A 12026-nucleotide genomic window follows, 5' to 3' on the forward strand; every position below is an offset into this window, starting at 1 on the left:
TGTTATGATCACCTTTCTTGTGTACAGCTCTTACTTTTGCTATTTGCATGTCATTAGGAAAGACTCCAGAGCTTATGCACAAATTAAAAATGTATGACAGGATAGGTGATATTGTTACGCGGCGGCCAGCCGAAGAATGAGACGTGGTGAACCATGGCTATGAGATGATTTAATGGCCGCTGGCCTTGCGCTGGCGTTCCTTCCCGCGCCACTGCCAGCTTCGTCTTCGTCACACTACCCGGGGCCTCCGAGCGATCGTCCCGATAGGTGACGAACAGACGGCGAAATGGCGATGGTCTTTAGTGAAGGATCGAACAATATGTAGAAGATGCTGCAGTGCTGGCCGCCACGATGAGAAAGATGAGAGAATGAGTCCTGGTCCACGAAGCATCCGGGCCGTAGGGTGCCAGGAGCTGACGGCCGAGGTCTCTGGACGCACCGAACGGCAGAGGCAGGGGGACGGTGTCTTCACGTTTGGGTCAGTGGGGTCTTGGGGGTCTCCTCGCCGCAACCTTCTCGATATCTGCGTGGACGGTGCACCCGTTACCGCTCTTGTTGACACTGGCGCCCAAATTTCTGTCCTGAGCTCCTCGTTTAGCCGTCGTCTGAAGAAGGTTGTGACACCTGCCGTTTCCTCAGCCGTTCGCGTCGACGGAAGGGCTGCTGCCGTTGTTGGACTGTGCACTGCGCGTGTTTCCATTGCTGGTCGTACAACCCCTGTCGCGTTCACTGTCCTCGACCATTGCCCCCACGATGTGATCCTCGGCATCGACTTTTTAACGACGCACGCGGCTCTAATTGATTGCGCCACTGGCCTTCTTCGTTTGGACTTGCCGCACTGCTCCGAAAGCGCCGATGCCAAGCCGCCTCGCTTACGTGCCGCTGAATTTACTCGCTTGCCGCGTGACGCTGCAGTCTATGTCCCTATGTTCCCGTTTCCCGCCGTTCCTGATGGTGTCTACGTCACGTAACCAATCAAGGACGTTGTCCTCCAGCGTAACGTCATCCTTCCACACACAGTCCTGACCGTCACCGGCAACTGCACCTACCTTCCGATTCTGAACTTCAGTCTCTCCCCCCAAGTTTTACCCTGTAGCATCGCACTCGCTGAACTGGTTCCATTGGCCGAATGTACAGTTTCTGCTCTAACAGCTGAGCCTAACGCTGATCTCCATGCCCTTCCCCGCTCGGCCGCTTCACGCCCGGACCCTACTTTTTCGATGATCGCGGCGGATTTGCCACCTGACCACGCCAACGCCCTCTGCGCCCTTTTAGCTTCCTACAGTGATGTCTTCGATTTCGGGAATCGTCCTCTTGGCCAAACTTCTCTCGTGACCCATCGCATCAATACGGGCGATACCAGCCCTGTACACAGAAGACCCTATCGTGTCTCTCTTCCTGAGCGCCATGTCATCCAAACCGAGGTGGACAAGATGCTGGCGAACAACATTATCGAGCCTTCTAGCAGCCCTTGAGCATCCCCTGTAGTGTTGGTCAAAAAGAAAGGTGGCAGCTGGCGCTTCTGTGTCGACTATCGTCATCTTAATCAAGTAACGAAGAAAGACGTCTATCCTCTTCCGAGAATTGATGACGCCCTCGACTGTCTACATGGTGCCAGCTACTTTTCTTCTATTGATCTCCGTTCAGGCTACTGGCAAATCGCTGTTGACGAACGGGATCGTGAGAAGACTGCCTTTATCACCCCCGATGGCCTGTACCAATTCAAAGTTATGCCTTTCGGCCTCTGCAACGCTCCTACCACCTTCGAGCGCATGATGGACTCGCTTCTGCGTGGCTTCAAATGGACAACGTGCTTGTGCTACCTAGATGACGTTGTCGTTTTCTCCTCAACGTTCGAAAGCCACATACGCCGTCTTGCGGTCTTTCGTCGCGCTGGTCTCCAGCTGAACTCCAAGAAGTGCACCTTTGGCCAGCGCCAAATTAAGGTCCTCGGCCACTTGGTTGATGCGTCTGGTGTAAAGCCCGACCCTGACAAAGTTCGTGCCGTTCGTGAGTTCCCCACTTCCGTTCCTCAAGCGATCTGCGCAGTTTCCTCGGGCTCTGCTCGTATTTTCGCCGGTTTATCCCGAACTTCGCCGACACGGCCCGTCCCCTTACCACCCTCCTGAAGAAGGATGTCCCTTTCTCCTGGTGCCTTGACCAAGCTCGCTCCTTCACGGCACTTGTTGCGGCCCTCACGGCTCCACCTGTGCTGGCCCATTTCGACCCATCTGCGCCTACGGAACTTCGCACAGACGCCAGTGGCCATGGTATTGGCGCCATTCTTGCGCAGCGCCAACACGAGCACTTTCGTGTGATTGCTTACGCCAGCCGCCTGCTCTCTCCTTCCGAACGTAACTACTCCATTACGGAGCGGGAGTGCCTTGCTCTTGTTTGGGCGTTAACAAAATTCCGCCCTTATTTGTTTGGAAGGCCCTTCTGCGTAGTTACGGATCACCATGCTTTGTGTTGGCTGTCCTCTCTTAAAGACCCTACAGGCCGTCTGGGTCGCTGGGCCTTGCGTTTGCAAGAATACACATTTAATGTTGTCTACAAGTCCGGCCAGCTGCACCAAGACGCTGACTGTCTGTCCCGCCATCCTGTCGATCCCCCTGATTCCCACACCCGTGATACCGACGACTGTGTACTGTCCGTATCAGACTTTCTAAGCATTGGTGACGAGCAGCGCCGTGATCCATCTCTGCGCCTCATAGTCGACCGCCTCCGCAGCGACCCTTCCGATCCTGCTCTACGAATGTTCGCGCTGCATCACGATATTTTGTACCAGCGCAATATGCACCCAGATGGCGCCGACCTCTTGCTCGTCGTCCCGACCTATCTCCGCTCCACAGTACTTGCCCAACTTCATGACGCTCCTACTGCAGGCCACCTAGGCGTGTCACGCACGTACGACAGCGTGCGCAGGCGGTTCTTCTGGCCTGGCCTTTACCGCTCTGTCCGCGGTTATGTTGCTGCTTGTGATCAATGCCAGCGCCGGAAAACGCCCCCACTTCCACCCAGTGGCCAGCTTCAGCCCATCGACATCCTGACTGACCCATTTTTCCGTGTTGGTCTCGACCTGCTTGGTCCTTTCCCCCCCTCAACATCCGGGAACAAGTGGATTGCCGTTTCGACCGATTACACTACCCGGTACGCTAATATAACATATAACAATAATAATATAACATCGAGGACATACTTTAAGGGCTTGATTTTCACGGCATGGACATCACAGCTGGTTGAATTTTTTAGTTGCATCATTGTTAAGTACACTTCATTGGGGGTAACAGGATTCAGGAAAATAGTACTAGGATATTCTTTATTGAGGGACTTTGCATAATCATGATTAGGTAATGCTGGTACAGGTAAATTGGCAAAGTGGTCGTTGAATGCATCCGCTAAGGCATGGCCAGATACCGTCGCGCCATTTATCTCTAGCTCGCTAACCGAGCCCGAAATTGATGAACGGCCAAGAACATCATTGAGTTTTCGCCAAGTAGACTTGCAGTCATGCTTGGCTGCATTAAAATAGTTTTCAAAATAGGCACTTTTAGCTTTCTTGATTTCTTTATTAAGACAATTTCTATATTGTTTAAATTCTTTCAGCTTAGCCATATCTCGGGTCTGTATAAACCTATAGAACAAGTCATTCTTAACTCTAATTTTACACCATAGGTGATCGTTTATCCAAGGATTCCTGATCTTCCTAGACACACTAATAGTTCGGAAAGGCAAATGTTTTCTGTAAAGCTCATTGAACCTGTCTGTGAATAAGCAGAAGGAAACATTAGGATCATCTGATTCTAGAACGTGTGACCAGTCCTCCTTATTTAATTCATCCCGAAATTGGTCTAATTGCGCTGGTAAAATTTGCTGGTAGGTACCTACGCGATTTACTTTTTTTCCCTTTTCTAGAGGCTTCACACATATAAAAATAGGAAGATGATCACTGAGATCGCATACAAGGACACCTGATTTAATTTTATTGGCTGTGTAATTAGTTAAGAATAAGTCAAGCAGTGTTGATGTGCTGGATGTAATTCGTGTTGCAAGGTAAATGGTGTTTCTTATATTTTGTGCTTCAAGCAACAGCTTAAATTCTTTGATACGACCTGAAGTTGTTTCAAGCATGTTTAGGTTGAAATCTCCGCCGCAAACAAGGCCAAGTTCGCAGTCATTAACGTAAGAAAAAAGAGACTCGAGAAAATCGAAGAAAACTGGCAAGTTTCCTTCGGGGCGTCTATATACCACAACAAGAACCATCTTGTTGCAACGTAAAGACAATACCTCAAAATCTGTTGTTGATTCCGTGAAAGCTGTCAGCAATTCGTATTTTATGTCCTTCCTTATCAGCATGGAAACACCGCCTCCTCTGCCGTAACTTCGGTTGAGATTACATGCCTGATATTCCGCCGTACAAAGTGCCTCATCTTCGTCCCGATACCATGTTTCTGTCAAGATGAGTATATTAAACTGGGTCTTAATTTGACTGAGCAGAACCTCTAGTGGCGTGCTTTTATTTCGAGCAGATTGCATGTTAGCATGAAATATTTTAAAGGACGAGTGAAAGTCTTTGCCTACAGAAGTGTCAAAGTTATTCAGAGAAACATATTGTGTATCCATGGCAGAATCTGAGGGAAACAAAATAAAAGCACAAACGTGGAACTATCGAGGGCCACTTCTTGCAACTTTGTTCAGTTCGTTCAAAGCCTGGATGCGCCATGCACGCTCTCCGTCTCTGCGCCGTAGAAAAATCCTAGCATTTCTGTGCCACACATACTGGAAGTCGTGCTCTTTGGCCCATTTCTTCGCTTCAAAAAGTAGTTCCCGTGAGTGCTTTGTCAAGTTCTCTTGTATGTAAACCTGTGATGAGTGGGTGCTTAAGGCACGCCTCTTCTCAAACCATTCTTCTCGTGTGTCTTGTCTGGCGAAGCGGAGTATAATGCCAGGAACCCCACCGGGTTTTGCCGGAAGGCGGTGAATGGCTACAACTTCATGCTTGGCTAACTCTCGAACATCAATTGTCTCAGCGAGACCGTTGATTTTGTCAAGCAGATTTTCCTGTTCACTCTCTGCGACTCCGTGAATCTCTAGGTTTTGCTTACGGTTCCTCCATTCAAGGTCATTTAGCTGTTCTTGCATAGTTTGCACTCCCACTGTGTCCTGCTGTTCAAGTTTTTCAACCCTAGCCTTAATTTCCTTGATTTCTGTTTCATGACGTGCTGTGTCCACGAGAATCTGGTCGTACTTGTCAGACATTAATTGCACAGCTTGTTCGATGTTTTCGACGGTGCTCTTCAGGCTCAGAGGGGTTGCAAGTTTTTCCTGTATGTCCACAAGAGCTAGACTAATGTGGGACATTTCGTTAGTCTCCTCTGCAGCCTCTGAGGAACTAGCTTTCTTCGATGCACCTCGTAATCGCCCTACTCGGCACGTCTGGCATCGCCATGCCTTTTTGTCGTTTCCCTCATGCCGTTAAACTGAGCTTCGGCGATACCAGTGCATTTCCCCAAGTGATAGACATAATTGCACTCATTACACTTCAGGTAGGATTCATCCTTGTCTATTTCGGTTGAACATGTCAAGCATATCAAATCAGCACCCATGTTTACAGCGCAAGTTTCTGGCAGCAACAGAGAACACACAAAGTAAAAAAAAACAAAAAAAACGCGCAATCGGTACAAGAAAAAGAAGACTGACCTGTAAAAAGTCAGAAAATTGCCTTAGCCGGAGCTGTCAGCGTGTCCCCTGTCGCTGCCAAAATGCCCGCAGATGCATGCCGTGTCTTCTTTATAGTCCGTGTTGCAGGTGGGCGTGGCTCCCGGCAGGCTTCACCACGGCTGTGATAAGGTCATTCTGCTCCGTAATCGATGGTCCTCTGATGTGGCTTCGCCGACTGCAGCAGGCCACACGGTACTACGCGCATGTCAAGCGCTGCCGATGCTAACTGTAGAAAGTCAGAAAATTGCCTTAGCCGGAGCTGTCAGCGTGTCCCCTGTCGCTGTAAGCAACGCAGTTTTAAATGCGCTCTGTCGTTCGTCCCTGTGCAGTGGCCTAGCCTTAAACGCCAATAGCTCTAAAGCCGCATTTTTTAACCAACCAAAGCTTGGAGTCAGCTTAAACAGACATATTTTGTTTGCTAGCAAGAAAGACGAAATAGCGGAGATCTGTAATACCCGTGCCACACGCACACAAGAAATTACACTAAATGCTTAAGGCCTTAAGTTTGTTAATGTCATTATTCGCGGAGTGGGTGATACACGGGCACATTTAATGCCATTATAAAAAGTGCAAACGTTGATAACGCTTGAGGGCACTCAGAAGTTTCATCTGAATGTAAACAGCGCTAATGAACACAATATATCGGGCGATGTTGTTCATTTGTGATGTAAAATTGATTTCCAGAAAATACGGCCGTTCTTGCTTTACAAGTCGAAAAAGTAGTCATAAACTCGCATGTCGGCACACAAGTCGAGAGTGCCTGTCAAAAAGGCTGGTTAAAATTTCGCTCTTCGCATCGAAAACGAGGCACATATAATTGCCTCATCTGACTGAAACTTACCAATTAACCATTTGCTACTGGTTAGAAAGTTGTTAGTCATGCTTTTCTTCGTGCGGAATGGGAACGAGAGTATGCATTGCACGGGCGAATGAATTGTGATGAACTCAGTAGGTCGAGAATGGCAGTAAGGCTAATGCCATTAAATCTCGTATTTTGTGAACATAGCCGAATAGTGTGTGAACATCTGTAGGCTAATTACCAAATCTCCTTTTGTAGCATCTTTGCTGTGCCACCCTTTCGTGCGGCGTTTCTTTTTTTTGCACTTTAAATTCTGTTATTGAATGCTTTTGTTATTCAACACGTTAGCCTCCATCGTGTCTTGCATTTTTGTATAAGTCCACGGACTCTGTCCAGCTACTATTCCAGCTTTTCGTCCGTGGCCTCCTCTTAAGGTATTCGGAACAGTGCTTGAATTCAAATTACAGCTTTGTCAGAGATAAAGTGACCTAGGCCTTAACTGATAGGCCATCTACTCGGCTTCAGTGGCATTCGTGGAAAAAACTACGGTGGCAATAAAGATTCCTTATATGTTGTGAATGAGAATGCTCCGTGGGTTAATTCTATTATATACCAAATTGTTCATTCTCTACTTAACATGCATAGATAACGAGCAGTCCACATGCCACTACCAGCGCAGTGGCACAGCGGTTAAGAAATGCGCCACTGCGCTGGAAGGTGGTTGTCCCTATCACAGCCACCGGTAGGGATCTTGCTATCTATGTTGCTCTTCCACTCAAGAGATTTGAAACGCAACGCTGCTGATGTATAACGTGCCACACTACATCGCCAGGAAGGGAATATCTAGAGATCTGTACTTTTCATGAAGGCTCTGCACCTGTATACAAAATTCCCTCATGCTTTCATCTGTTTTGCTTTTGAATATTGATGCCAAGAAAAACATCACTATAGCATCTACAGAGAAGAAAGATAGCTATTGACGTCTCCGACCATTGTTTCAGTGCTATGAAGAGCAGTGGCGTCGGCGTTGTCACCTATAGTTAGATATCATTGTAGAGGCACAGTGGTGTTGATACAGATATCCGCTGATCTTGTGGGCGAGAAATCCGCCTACTTTATCAATAGCAACGCATTCAACCTCTTGATGGCGGCACCCAGACTGTTGAAAAAACCGCCCTGTTTTCTCATCATGCACGATTAGCTATCCTTCTTGGTGTCCTCTCTCGCAAATTCATATTTATAAGAGATCTGGAATTTACGTTGGAGAGGTGTGCATAAAAGGCTTCATTACTGTGTAGATTAAATCCTATGCCACTAAACACTTTTGTTGCGTGGAAGTTCTTCGCCACGCCCGGCTAGCTTGTGTAGACTAAGCGAACACAGCTTGCACACCCCGTAGTGTACTCCGACTCAATCCGGAATCAGTCTGATTCCGAAGAGCTTGTGAATGAATGGTACTTAGTTCAGTGTGCCGCCTAGATCACGGTATTTTGCGAACGCAGAAATAACACGTGTCGTTCTCTACAGATTCATACGGAATGGTTCTCTTCCATTAAATCCGGCCGCACAAAGGCGCCACCTCAAAAACCCGGCTGAAAATTTAGAAGAAACAAACCAAACCTGAAGCTTTCTGACAGAAGTGAAGTAAGTAGCATGTGTGTTGCTTCGGCCACTTGAAGATTTTATTTTGCCAACAAAAAGATACCCAAAGAACCACGAGTTACACAACGGGTTACATTTAAGCACAACGATCACATCTCGCATTACAGTGGCCGAAATGTCACTGCAGATGCTCAAGGGATGCTGTTTCGACGGCATCGCTGGTGCAGCGACGTCTAGCCTACAAGGAAATCAGGACCGAACGGGCTCTGGTCTCTTCCTGCTTCCGGGCTTTGTACCACGACGCGATAGACTTCATCCAGAGTGGCCCTTGCTTCCGGCTGGGGCGCTTTGTCCATGGGAGTACTCTCTAGAAACGAACGAATTGTTTCACTTCTCATTAGCATGTTGTACAAAAAATTGTCATGGCGGATGTCTCTTCCCCTATTAAAGAAATTAAAGTTACTGAGGTTAGCTATTCCCGGCCTTTTGCAATGGACAGGAAATGATTGCTTGGCTGATTTTGGAGGGTAATATTTCTCTTCAAGAGAAAACCATATTATAGATTGATTGCTTCCAAAATTTCTTTGGAGGAGAAATCCTAGAGGCCCGTGTACTGTGCGATGTCAGTGCACGTTAAAGAACCCCAGGTGGTCGAAATTTCCGGAGCCCTTCACTACCGCGTCTCTCATAGCTTTAGTCGCTTTGGGACGTTAAACCCCATAAACTAAACTAACTAACCATTAACTTCGCATTGCTTTAATCGCCCTAGATATAATTTATATCCTTCTGCTTTAACATTTAGGATTGCTCGGCGAATTTTATATTGTGGATTGATCGCTTCCAAACCTTTACTTATCATTGCTTTAATCGCCTAAGGTGTAGCTTAGATCCCTGTGCTTTAACATTTAGGAGGAAAGATTTGCGGCGCTCTTACATCAGTCTTCAGTGGCAGTTCAGCCTTCGGTGCCTCGAGTGGAATTCCCACTTCTTCCATTATCAAACACGAACTGCGTCGAGAGCCACTGTTGCCAATTTGTTATGCTGCGCTATATACTTTTGTCTGTTCAAACAACTGAAATACAATTACCACTGTGTATAGCGAGTTTCAACGAGAAGTCTTTGTAGTGGCGTATATAATTTTGCCTCTTCAGTATTTCTTCCCCAGAGCTGAAGCGGAATGTCATTATGCTTTCACTAAGAACGTTGCTGTATTGAGGCCACTCAGCCTGAAAAATCTGCCGAGCCGCATTGCAAAAATTTCATCCGTCTCCTTATTGCATGCTCAAGGATAAGCGTTGCTTCTTACCCCAACGAGAACTTTGCAAAAGGGGGAAACGTACCTTAACTGCAATGACCCTAGAATAGGCGACAAAAGGAGTTGGTGGGATGCCACCTCGGCGTGTACCACGGTACATCAGACAAAAATTTCTTTGTGGAAGCGGTTGTTTTGAGCGGGCTCAGCGGCCGCTGCTGATGCGGCTGACATTAGAAATTGACCGATCAGAGCAATCACACTTTTTTTTTCTAATCAGTCGAATGCTATAAAAAGCTTTAACGTTCAAACAGAACTGCATATCGTCCCAGATTTTTTTGAGCAAGGAAAAAGCGGGCATCCTGAAGTTTGGCAGACCATCCGCATTGTGTTACGGATAAAGCCTGCGAGGCTATTGCCCGGAGAGTCGGATGGCATTACTTGATTCCCTGGTACATTCAGAGGCCAGTCACCTCATCGCCCTGGAAAACTCTGCAGGCAAACTCATCGAGGGTGCGCGCGTTTCAGCTGTTGTCAGCCATCAGCGTATTCTGTCTAGACATGCTGAGTAACACGTCTCATGCGAGAATATCTTGATGCAGCATGTGTTTTGTAATGTTCTGCGGCTAATGTGTAGTTTATTCTATTATTATTGCTTTTGTTGCTCCGGCTTCCCACTAACATGCACACATCTACGTTGGGCACAGAATTACATAATTAATCATAATGTGCAACCATGAGTCCCATGTGCTGGAGAGCACTACTAAGCTGCACATAACATACTCAGAAAAGAAAATACTCTCTGCTATGATTTAAGTAAACTTAAATTGTGCTAAGTGCTGAGGGGGCTAAGAGCTGCACCCTGTGAACCGTGTTTACCACCGAGATGTGCCTTCACCACTACGCTCCGCGTTCAGTGAATACGTAGAGTCATATCTTGTTGATAACATAAAAAGGAGGTAGAAGGAGTTTTGTGGTGATGCTAGCTCAACTGTTCTGTATATTAGATACCATATTTTTTAATTATACGCACAGCAATAGTCATTTTGATACGTAAATATAATGGATCTTAGAATGCATTTCGAACACGCCACACATCATTGTCGCTGAACGCAAGGATAGACGAGGAATATAATTGGATGCATAAGACACAGCTTGCACTAGTGTTACACACGAATGAAGGACGCATGGATACCTATCTAAAATTTCGGATATCCGCATACGAACGATGTTGATTTCTGTCGACTTTGGCTGCGAACAACGCGACAAGCACAAGGATGAAGGCAGACAAGACGCGGCGAGCGCTGAGGGCGAGTTATGGTTCAATTCGCCGTCACTTTCCCGCTAAGAAAACGGTTCCTACTAATAGCGCGTACACGGAAAGCACTGCCCCATACTTTACCAGATATAGCATTCTTCAGGTAAAACAACTGTTTAAACAAAAACTATCTCTGGAAGCGCTACACCAATACCGTGCAGATATACCGAAATTTCAACAAAACTATCAAGCTAAACAGTCCCCGTATGAACTAAGACAGAGCGAAATAGTTAGGGCCAGATCACGTACAAACTATGGCTTACAGAGGTTATCGTCGCAAATACCACAACTCTTCAACAAATACCCTGATATATTAAACTTAATAAGTTCTGTTGTGTCTCCTCTTCAATTGAAAGAGCAAGTTAAAGCAATATTTTTATCTGAGCAAGAGGTGTACGGGTTTAACTCCTGAGCTGAGTACGGGTTTAACTCTTGGTGCTGTTAATCTGTATTATGTTGTATTACCATCGAGCGCTATAGGTCATATTCCATTACTTATTCACACTGGATTGCATTTCACATTATCAATTTTTGTTTGGTGAAACATTTTTGTTTACTGATAAACTTGATGCAGTACGTAAGAAAATGTTTTTGTAGTATTACAATTCAAATAAGTAATTTTCCTTTTCTAAGACGGTGTGTATCTTTCTGTATTCTGTATTGATGTGTTTTACTTCGGTCTGCTTATGATGTGTAATCATATGTACACTGGTGCTGCTTGTGCTGCCAGGGGGGCATAGCCTAGTCAGGCCCCATCCGGGCCTTTTGCTATTGTCTCCTGAGCCAGTTTGTACCAAATTGTCTCAAATAAAAAAGAAAGAAAGAAACAAGGAAAGAAAGAAAGAAGGAAAGAAAGAAAGAAAGAAAGAAAGAAAGAAAGAAAGAAAGAAAGAAAGAAAGAAAGAAAGAAAGAAAGGAAGAAAGGAAGAAAGAAAGGAAGAAAGAAAGAAGGAGAGAATGAAAGAAGGAAAGAAAGAAGGAAGAAAGACTACCGCAATATTTGTTTGCGCAGATACGTGTACCACCTCCCATTAATTTTCTGTAGTTTACCTGAGTTTCTTCACGGCTCCTAGAATATTACTCTTGCGCCGCAACATCTCCTGTGTAGTATATGCAGTCTAGTATGCATAAAGAATTCTTTCTTAACTGGACATTCACACAAAACCAGGTAGCTTCACGTTCGCCACACGAACCAATAGGGAGATTTATTGATGCAGTGAAAAAATGGGGGCTAATGCAAGCTGATTCTTGAAAATCAGAAATCCCTCAGGCTTCAATGCTCTCATTCTTTAATACTGGGCTCGCTCCACCTTTCGGGCGCCCTTTCTTACCGC

This window comes from Amblyomma mixtum, chromosome 2, assembly GCF_055824585.1.
Source record: "Amblyomma mixtum isolate Tamu chromosome 2, ASM5582458v1, whole genome shotgun sequence".
Taxonomy (NCBI): domain Eukaryota; kingdom Metazoa; phylum Arthropoda; class Arachnida; order Ixodida; family Ixodidae; genus Amblyomma; species Amblyomma mixtum.